Genomic DNA, 7,500 nt, shown 5'->3' with positions numbered 1-7,500 from the left:
GCAGGTTTGGGCCTTGTTAGTACATGGATGGGAGACTGCCTGGGAATACCAGGTGCTTTAAACTTTTTGGATATTTTTCACGAATTATATAATAATCTTGCAAAAAAAAAAAAAGAGTCAATGCCAGATCTCTGCATATTAGCAGGTTTAGGTCTGGTTAGTACTTGGATGAGAGACCGCCTAGGAATACCAGGCATTTTAAGCTTTTGGGTTTTCTTTCCTACTTATATAATGTACTGCCAGTAGATTGGCTGAACTTTAAATAGCCCTCTCTTCGCAGCAGACTTCGCTTACGGCCATACCAACCTGGCTATGCCCGATCTCGTTTGATCTCGGAAGCTAAGCAGGTTTGGGCCTGGTTAGTACTTGGATGGGAGACCGCCTTGAAATACCAGGTGCTGTAAGCTTTTTGGAAAATTTTCACTTAGTATAGAACAATTTTGCCAAAACATAGAGTCAATGGCCGATCTCTGAATATTAGCAGGTTTGGGCCTGGTTAGTACATGGATGGGAGACTGCCTGGGAATACCAGGTGCTTTAAACTTTGTGGATATTTTTCATGAATTATATAATAATCTTGCAAAAAAAAAAAGAGTCAATGCCCGATCTCTGCATATTAGCAGGTTTGGGCCTTGTTAGTACATGGATGGGAGACTGCCTGGGAATACCAGGCGCTTTAAGCTTTTGGGTTTTCTTTCCTACTTATATAATGTACTGGCGAGTAGATTGGCTGAACTTTAAATAGCCCTCTCTTCGCAGCAGTCTTCGCTTACGGCCATACAAACCTGGCCATGCCCAATCTCGTTTGATCTCGGAAGCTAAGCAGGTTTGGGCCTGTTTAGTACTTGGATGGGAGACCGCCTAGGAATACCAGGTGCTGTAAGCTTTTTGGAAATTTTTCACTTAGTATAGAACAATTTTGCCAAAACATAGAGTCAATGGCCGATCTCTGCATATTAGCAGGTTTGGGCCTTGTTAGTACATGGATGGGAGACTGCCTGGGAATACCAGGTGCTTTAAACTTTTTGGAAAATGTTCACTTAGTATAGAACAATTTTGCCAAAACATGGCCGATCTCTGAATATTAGCAGGTTTGGGCCTGGTTAGTACATGGATGGGAGACTGTCTGGGAATACCAGGTGCTTTAAACTTTGTGGATATTTTTCATGAATTATATAATAATCTTGCAAAAAGAAAGAGTCAATGGCCGATCTCTGAATATTAGCAGGTTTGGGCCTTGTTAGTACATGGATGGGAGACTGCCTGGGAATACCAGGTGCTTTAAACTTTTTGGATATTTTTCATGAATTATATAATAATCTTGCAAAAAGAAAGAGTCAATGGCCGATCTCTGAATCTTAGCAGGTTTAGGTCTGGTTAGTACTTGGATGAGAGACCGCCTAGGAATACCAGGCATTTTAAGCTTTTGGGTTTTCTTTCCTACTTATATAATGTACTGCCAGTAGATTGGCTGAACTTTTTAATAGCCCTCTCTTCGCAGCAGACTTCGCTTATGGCCATACCAACCTGAGGGCGCTAGAGAGCTACAGGAAGTGTTGGCTGCAGTTTGGAGAGGAAGGCTCTCCTCCATTTTGATTTTTCTGTTAGTGTTTGTTTTGTGAGTTGTTTTTGGACTTTTAGTTTATTTTTTTGAGGTTTTTCAGTTTTAAACCACCTAACAGCAGCATCTTGCTGGCTGGAGGGTGGTTCATTTTTTGTTTGTGTTTTTTTTTACAATGGATGGATTATTGGCAAACGACACTGGACTGGCTGGAGAGACACGCATGGCAAACGACACTGGATTGGCTGGAGAGACACGTAAGGCAAACGACACTGGACTGGCTGGAGAGACACGCATGGCAAACGACACTGGATTGGCTGGAGAGACACGTAAGGCAAACGACACTGGACTGGCTGGAGAGACACGCATGGCAAACGACCCTGGACTGGAGTATCGACAACGAGCAGGACACGGTAAAAAACTAGATGCAAGAGATAAATTTGGTGAAAGGAAATACTTAAAGGAGGCAACTGTGATTGTGAATGTGGAGAACGTAAATGAGGTGAGAGCTGTGGATATTATTAAAGTGGTGACGGACAAATGTGGATATGGGAAAATCTTAGCACTAAGGCCAAGACAAGGAAAGGAATATGAACTGACAATGGAAAGAGAAGAAACGTGTGATGAACTGACTGAGGGATTGTTAATTAAAGGAGTGAACTGTGAAATAAAGAAACTGCAAAATAGAGATTATGTTGTTTCCTTCATGCACCTGCCCGTCTACCTTGATGATAAAGACATTTTTAGAAAATTGGAGGGATGGGGAGTTAATCCCATATCAAAATTAAAAAGAAGATGCTACCCGGGCACTGAAATAGAGGATGGAACAAGGTTTTTAAAAGTGCGATTCCCCAAGGAGGTGGCATCATTGCCCTACAGCACAAAGCTGGAAACAGCAGAAGGGCCGCAGTACTTTAGGGTGATGCACAGCCACCAGGTGAAGACCTGTAAGCTGTGAATGAGCCCAGATCATCTGCTTAAGGAATGCCCTGAATTTAAGTGTCACAAGTGCGAGGAAAGGGGACATTTCGCAAGGGATTGCAACGCGGTCAGATGCCCGGAGTGTCAAAAAATTTTAAATAAGTGTGAGTGTTGGATGGAGGGAGAGGAAGGAGGTCTGGAGCATCGGGTGGATGGACAGGTGCATGAAGGAAACACTGAAGAGGAAGGAGATATTGATGAAGGACAAGGGGATGAAGGATTACCACAGAAGGAAACAGAAGGAGGAACAGACAACCAAGAGAAAGAAGAAGAAGAAGGAAAAAGTAATGATATGGATGAGGAACAAACAGTAGAACAGAATACTCAGTGGACAGAAATGGAAATATCGGACAGTTTTAAAAATCTTTTGGATAATGTGGAGAGTGATGCACAAGGAATGCATGATCAAAACAAAGAAATGGGCAGCGAAGAAGAAACAAGGATGGACAACATGGGAAAAGACAGAGGGGAGAGAGGACAAAGTAGAAGGAGAACATTAAAGGTAAAACCAAATGTGGAAAATGTAAGAAAAAAATTAATGACAAGGGGCCGAGTAAAAAGTGTAAACAGATATGAAGTGTTAAGAGTGCTGGAGGGAGAAGATAAAGAATAATTTTTTTTTAGGTATTTATTTTTATTTCTTTTAATGGTTTTAAGTTGTGTTACTTTTAATGCAAGGGGACTAATGGACATGGGTAAATTTGAAAAGGTGAAAGAAATGTGTAAAAGAGAGGATGTGATTTTATTACAAGAAACTAACTGGAGGGAAGAGTACATGACTGAAATAAGGAAAAGGTGGAGTGGAGAGATTTTTTATAACAATGGTGATGGGAGGCTGGGAAGAGGAGTTGCGATTTTAATAAAAGAAAACTGTGGGGTATCATGTAAAACAATATATAGTGACGTAGATGGGAAATGTATTGCGGTTGAAATGGAGTATGAGGAGAAAAAAGTTATTGTAGTTAATATTCATGCACCGATTGTAGAGAATGAAAAGAAGGAATATTTTAATGTATTAAGAGATTTTTTAAAAAAGCATAAAGAAGTTATTATGATGGGTGATTTTAATACTGTTTTCAGTAAATTAGAAATGGGAGAGGGAATGGTTTTTAAAAATGATAAAGGAAGAAAAGAACTGAAATTATTAATGGAAGAAAATAATATGATTGATGTATGGAGAGAAAGAAATGAAAAAAAGAAAGAATATTCAAGGAGGCAATTAGTAGGGAATTTTATGTGTAAAACAAGGATTGATTTTATTTTATGTACAAGGAACATTGAAGGTTTTATCGGTAACATTAAATATGAAGAATCAAGTTTAAGTGACCATAAACCAATTTTTATGCAAGTAGACTGGAGTTCAGTGAAAAGAGGGCCGGGTGTATGGGTTTTAAATGTAGAGGTTTTGAAGAATGAGGAGTATGTTTTAAGTATTAAAGAAATTATTGAAAAAGAAAAGGAGAATGAAATGTACAGTGAAGATAAAAGGATATGGTGGGAAAATGTTAAATATTTAGTTAAAAAATTCACAATAAAGTATTGCAAATTAATACAGATATGTAAGAGGAAGAAGGAGAGAGAAATAAGAGAAAATTTGGAAAAGGAATTAAATGAGAATGGGAAAGATATACAAAAAATAAAAGAATTGGAGGGAATATTGAAAGACATGGAAGAGAAAAAATATGAAGGTGCAAGACTAAGGAGTAAAGCTAAGTATACTGTGGAGGGTGAAAAATGTACAAAGTTTTTCTTTGATCTAGAAAAAATAAGAGGGAAAGCTGGAATGATTAAAGAAATAAGAGGAAAAAATGGTGTAGTGGTGGAAACAAATGAGGAAATATTAAAAGAAGTAAAAGCATATTATGAAAACCTGTTTAGCACTGAGGGGTTGAGGGAAGAAGAGAAATTGGAGTTACTAAATCAGATAAAAACAACAGTAGGAGAAGTAGATAAAAAAGAGTGTGATGAAGAGATAAGAGAAGAAGAGATAAAAAGAGCAATAAGTGGATTAAACAAAAATAAAAGTCCAGGTATAGATGGTTTGGGGAGTGAATTTTATATTGTTTTTAAAGATTTTTTAACCAGTATTTTAAAGGAAGTATATGAAGACATTTTTAAGAAGGAGGAAATGAACCAGAGAATGGGGATGGGATTAATAAAGTTAATATATAAAAGAAAAGGAGATAAAGTAGACATAAAAAATTATAGACCAATTACAATGCTGAATACAGATCTGAAAATTTTAACAAAAGTTTTAGCCAATAGATTGAAAGAGGTAATGCCAACCATAATTAAAACAAATCAAGTGTATGGAGTAAAAGGGAAAGATATAGCAGATACAACTTTAAGTATAATAGATAGAATAAGATATATGAAAGAAAAGAACAAAAAAGGATATGTTATTAGTTTTGATTTTGAAAAGGCCTTTGATAGAGTGGAGCATGAATATTTATTTGGAATTTTAAGAAGGTACGGGTTTGGGGATAATTTTGTCAAGTGGATTACAATTTTATATAGGGGAGCAATAACAAGAATACAGTGTAATGGTTTTTTAACATAATGTTTTAAAATTACTAGGTCAATAAGACAAGGATGTCCATTATCAGCGCTTTTATATTCTTTAGTTGCAGAACCATTGGGATTAGCTATTAAAATAGATGAAGACATAAGAGGGATAAACATTGAAGGAAGTGGGGGAAATGAAAAAATATTTCAATATGCAGATGATACAACAATAATAGTTAAAGATATAGAGAGTGTTAATAAAGTAATGGAAATAGTACAGATGTTTTGTAGGGGATCAGGAGGAAAGTTAAATGAAGAAAAAACAACATATGTGAGATTTGGAGGAGTGACTGTTTTAACGGATTATTTTCATTTTAAAGAAACAAAAGAAATAAGGATTTTAGGTGTTCTAATGGGAAAAGACGAAAGGATTGTTAAAGAAAAAATGTGGGAAGAAATAGTAGGAGGAATTGAAAGAAGGTTAAATTTTTGGAAATTGAGGACATTAAGTTTAAAAGGGAAGGTTTTAATTTTAAATGTTTTAATGGTGTCAAAGTTGTGGTATGTTTTATATGTGACTGCTATGCCAATATGGGTGGAGAAAAGGTTGAAAAAATGTTTTTTAGATTTTTTATGGAATAGTAAACCGTCAAGAATTGCATATAGTACGTTAATAGGAGAAGCAGGGAAGGGAGAGATGGGATTAATTGATGTAGAACAGAGAAAAATAGCTTAAGAATTAAAATAGTAAAAAAATATCTGGATGAGGGTCACAAAACAGCATGGAAAAGTACAATGGAGTATTTTTTAAACAAATGTGGGGATTTTAACATGGGGGATGGAATTTTATGGATGAAAACGAAGAATTGGATGACAGAAAGATTACCAGAGTTTTATAGAGATATGTTTAGTGCCTGGGGAAAATTTTTAGACAGAGTAGAGTATGATCCACATGGGAGAGAAAACATTTTAAATCAACCTCTGTTTTTAAACAAAAACATTTTAAAACAAGACAAAGAAATGTTTTTAAAGAAATGGATGGATGTGGGGATAACGAGAGTGAGAGATGTTTTATATGAATTTAAAGAAGGATTTTTACCGACACAATTTATTGTGGATGCAATGGAGGAGGCAAAAGAAGATTACAGTGAACAAGAAATAAAAAATAAATATGAAATCATTAAAAATGCAATACCTAAAGAGTGGATTAAAAGAATAGAAAGTATGGAAGGAGAACCAAAAGAGAAATGTATTCATGTGAAATTAGGGGAAAAACTGTATGATTTTAAGGAATGTACTGTGAAAATGATTTATCGTGCTTTTAGAGATGATGTTTTTAAAGAGCCGATTGTAAATGGATACTGGGTGCAGAAATTCAAAGATTTAAAAAAAGAGTGTATATGGAGAAACATGACGGGGAAATGTGTTGAAACAAAATTGGAATGTTTGGAGTATTTTATAAGGCATAAAGTGGTTTTTACTGATGTTATTTTAAATAAAATAGGAATGGAAGAAAATGCTCTGTGTAAAGTGTGCCAGGAAGAGGAAGAGGGGATTTTACATATGTTTTTACATTGTAGAGAGCTAGAGGACTTTTTAAGGAAATGTAAATGTTTAATTAAAGATGTGGCTGAGGAGTGGGATGAAAATGTAATGGAATGGAACAGAGTTGTGATGTTTGGTTGGGAGAAAAAGTGTAAAAACAAAAGTTTTATTAATCTGTGTGTAATGCTAATGAAAAGTGCAATATGGGACAGAAGAACTGTGGCTAAAAAGGAAAAAATTGTGTTGGATGTTTGGAGTGTGTTTAAAAGAAAAACAGAATTATATATCGAAAGACTGTATGTGTACTTTAAAGGTGTGAATATGTTAGACTCTTTTTATGATGTTTTTACCCCACAAGTTTGTTGTGTTTTAAATGATTTAATGTGGAAGTTGCCAGAAAGTGGAAGAGTTTTTTAAATTATCTAGGTAAATGAAAGATGTGTAATGTAGAGATGTGTAAAGACGATGTTCTGTATTTTCTATTGATTATTGTATTTTATTGATTGAAATTTCTTAATAAAAAAAAAAAAAAAAAAAGGCTATAACCGATCTCGTTTGATCTCGGAAGCTAAGCAGGTTTGGGCCTGGTTAGTACTTGGATGGGAGACTGCCTGGGAATACCAGGTGCTGTAAGCTTTTTGGAAATTTTTCACTTAGTATAGAACAATTTTGCCAAAACATAGAGTCAATGGCCGATCTCTGCATATTAGCAGGTTTGGGCCTTGTTAGTACATGGATGGGAGACTGCCTGGGAATACCAGGTGCTTTAAACTTTTTGGATATTTTTCACGAATTATATAATAATCTTGCAAAAAAAAAAAAAAGAGTCAATGCCAGATCTCTGCATATTAGCAGGTTTAGGTCTGGTTAGTACTTGGATAGGAGACCGTCTTGAAATACCAGGTGCT

General features: G+C 35.7%; 1 non-coding gene and 1 pseudogene across 1 annotated transcript; both read left to right on the top strand.

The window, feature by feature from the left end:
- Nucleotides 1–288: 288 nt before the first annotated feature.
- LOC113120315 (5S ribosomal RNA) lies at nt 289–407 on the top strand. Its single transcript, XR_003294589.1, has one exon. It is a non-coding gene; the product is annotated as a 5S ribosomal RNA (ribosomal RNA).
- Nucleotides 408–767: 360 nt separating this feature from the next.
- On the top strand, nt 768–886 carry LOC113120348 (uncharacterized; annotated as a pseudogene).
- The last annotated feature ends 6,614 nt before the right edge of the window (nt 887–7,500 follow it).

Source organism: Carassius auratus, chromosome 19 (assembly GCF_003368295.1).
Source record: "Carassius auratus strain Wakin chromosome 19, ASM336829v1, whole genome shotgun sequence".
NCBI lineage: Eukaryota > Metazoa > Chordata > Actinopteri > Cypriniformes > Cyprinidae > Carassius > Carassius auratus.
The sequence above is the reverse complement of the archived record's forward strand: the minus strand, read 5'-3'. Positions and strand labels throughout refer to the sequence as shown.